Below are 3,030 nucleotides of genomic sequence, written 5' to 3' on the forward strand. Positions count from 1 at the left end.
GAACTGCAGTATGCCTTGTTGGGTTCAGTTCTCAGGCACCAGGCTCTAGTCTCCCCTATTTCCTCAATATTGATGTTGTCCAAAAAAAAAAAAATCACTTTCATTTCAAACAAACTAGCTGTAGTTTATGGCTAGGCAGAGACTGAACTAAGAATGAGGCCGGAGAGGAATTTTCCTCTCTCATCATGAGATCAGCATATCTATAAATATTTATTCTGAGTTCAAGGTAGCATGGAATCATAGAGTATCAGGGTTGGAAGGGACCTCAGCAGGTCATCTAGTTCAACCCCCTGCTCAAAGCAGGGCCAATCCCCAATTTTTGCCCCAGATCCCTAAATGGCCCCCTCAAGGTTTGAACTCACAACCCTGGGTTTAGCAGGCCAATGCTCAAAAGCATGATCATTTGAAAACATAATGTGGTTTTCATAGTCACGTCCTCAGTGTTTAATTATCTTCATTTCTCTCTGTTTATAATGGCATGTGGAAGCCCTGGTTATTTAATCAAATCAGCAGCATCATATGATGACCCTCACTCAGTGCAGCCTACTTGGAAAGAAATGTACCTAAGGTAGTTAAACATGCTGGTTTATTTACTGAAGTAATTGATTACTTTCACCATTATGTGGAACCCAGGTAGTTATAGATTTACTATAGGGAAGGTAGATTAAGCGTTGCTGTTTACCCTTCCTCAGAATATAAGAACAAAGATTTTCAAATAAAATGGAGGGCAGCAAATTTGACACTGACCAAAGGAAATATTTTTACTAGTTAGCCTGTGGAATTCATTGCCACAGGAAATCATTGGGATCAAGACCTTAGCATGATTAGGTATTTATATGACTAACAAGAATACCAAGTTATAATAAAGTCAATGTTAAAAAAAACAAACAGATTTTCTGGAAGTGACATAAACCTGCCTGCTTCACGGCGTCCTCTAACCACTAACTAATGGGAATGAGAAGGAGACTTTATCTTGGAGCTAACCCCTTACTGTCTACTGAAGGGTTTCTTGCATCTTCCTCTGAAGCAACTGGTATTGGCCACTTTCAGAGACAGGATACTGGATGAGATGGACCACAGTTCTGATTCAGTCTGGTAATTCCTATGTTCCTAACTTGTACCTTTTCCTTTCCCTTGGTTGACCTTTGCCAGCTCTAGCTTCTGTTAAATTCTAAGTGATCTATTCTCCTGCTGATGGGTGCACAAAATTCCCAACAATCTGAATGGGACTTGCCAATTGGATTAGCAGGGAATGGACTTCCAGAGCTAGGAAAGCCAAATATTCAGCCAAATATAGCTTTGACTCAGACTCCTATTCCCCTGGCATTGCAGTGCCTTGTGCTGCAACTTGGACTGCCAGGCTGGCCCTAAGGAGAGAAATCTGAACAGCTCAGCACAAAACCACAGGGTGAACTAGTCAGATCCCACCTTTTCCAGAGAGGATCTTATCTCTTAGTCATAGGGAAAAAAAGATAATACATCAAAGAGTAACACAAACATACTCCCCAGATAAGGGTTTCTTAACCCTAACTCACAGCCCTAAGATTTTCAGGATAGCTTTCTCATATGCAGTCTTTCCCTTCCTGTCCAGGGCAGCTGATTTTATGGTCTCTCCCTGTAGCACCTGTAACTTGTGTTGCCATTAACACCTTATTTGCCAGAACAGAGTCTCCGTAGCCAGTCACATACATATTACAGTTATTTATTAAAATCACTACTATCTATATCAGGAGTGGGCAAACTACAGCCCGGGGGCCTCATCCAGCCCTTCAGACGTTTTAATCCAGTCCTCGAGCTCCTGCCGGGGAGCAGGGTCGCAGCTCCGCTCCGCCCGCTGCCCCTGCCCCAAGCGCCACCTCTGCAGCTCCTATTGGCCAGCAAACGGGGCCAATGGGAGCTGCAGGGGCAGCGCCTGTGGACGGGACAGCGTGCAGAGCCCCCTGGCTGCGCCTCCGCATAGAAGCGAGGGGGGGACATGCAGCTGCTTCTGGGAGCTGCTTGAGGTAAGTGCCGCCTGGAGCCTGCACCGCTGACCTCCTCCCATGCCCCAACCCCTTGCCCCAGCCCTGATCCCCCTCCCGTTCTCCAAACCCCTCAGTCCCACCCTACTGCACCCCAGAGCCAGCACCCACAGCTGAAGCACTTACCCACTCCCGCACCCCAAACCCCTATTTCGTGAGCATTCATGGCCCACCATACAATTTCCATACCCAGATGTGGCCCTTGGGCCAAAAAGTTTGCCCACCCCCGATCTATCTCATAGTAAGAGAGACCTACCTATAACACAAGAGATTTTTGGATTGAGGAGGGTGAGATAAAACAGAGGACCAATTCAGTTTACATAGATGTTGAAAATCTGGGCTGCAGTCTGCTTTTAAAATGCACTTTGTAGTTTTGAAATCCATGCATATATTCTTGAGCCATTTTATTGTGTGGGGATGGGCAAAATAGTCACTGTGAAATCTCACAAGCTTGGCATTTTGAGTTTGCATGAACAAGCAGGCAAAGTTGAGGACCTTTACACAAAAACAGATCCAGTAGCATAAAAATTATCCAATTTCCAGTCAAATGCTTATTTTTAAAGAAACACAAAAATTAATATCATAATTCCAAATGAGATCCATTTTTGTACTTGCCGTTGTCCATTTCAAATCTGTGCATAAGTCATTGAGAAATAATTATGGATCATAAGCTCTTTGGGATAGAAATAATCTCTTGGGGGAGAGGTACACAGCACCTAACACAATAAGGCCTTTAACCTTGGTTGGGTCCTCCAGGCACTACTGCAGTACAAAAAAAATCATAATAAGAGAAATTTCTGTGCTCCAAAAACAGCTAAGAAATTAAACAAATCATTACTGTTAAGTTTCTTACCAAAAAGTTTGTGTTGTTTTCAGCCCTATTTTTGTTTTACCAGACCTTAGCCATTCCCCATTCAGGTCAAGTTTAATATTCCTTAAATTGATACTCTTTGTGCTTGAATAATATAATCGTTTTGCTCCTGTTCTCAGTTTTATTTTTCTTTCATTC

This window comes from Lepidochelys kempii, chromosome 12, assembly GCF_965140285.1.
Source record: "Lepidochelys kempii isolate rLepKem1 chromosome 12, rLepKem1.hap1, whole genome shotgun sequence".
Classification (NCBI taxonomy): Eukaryota; Metazoa; Chordata; order Testudines; family Cheloniidae; genus Lepidochelys; species Lepidochelys kempii.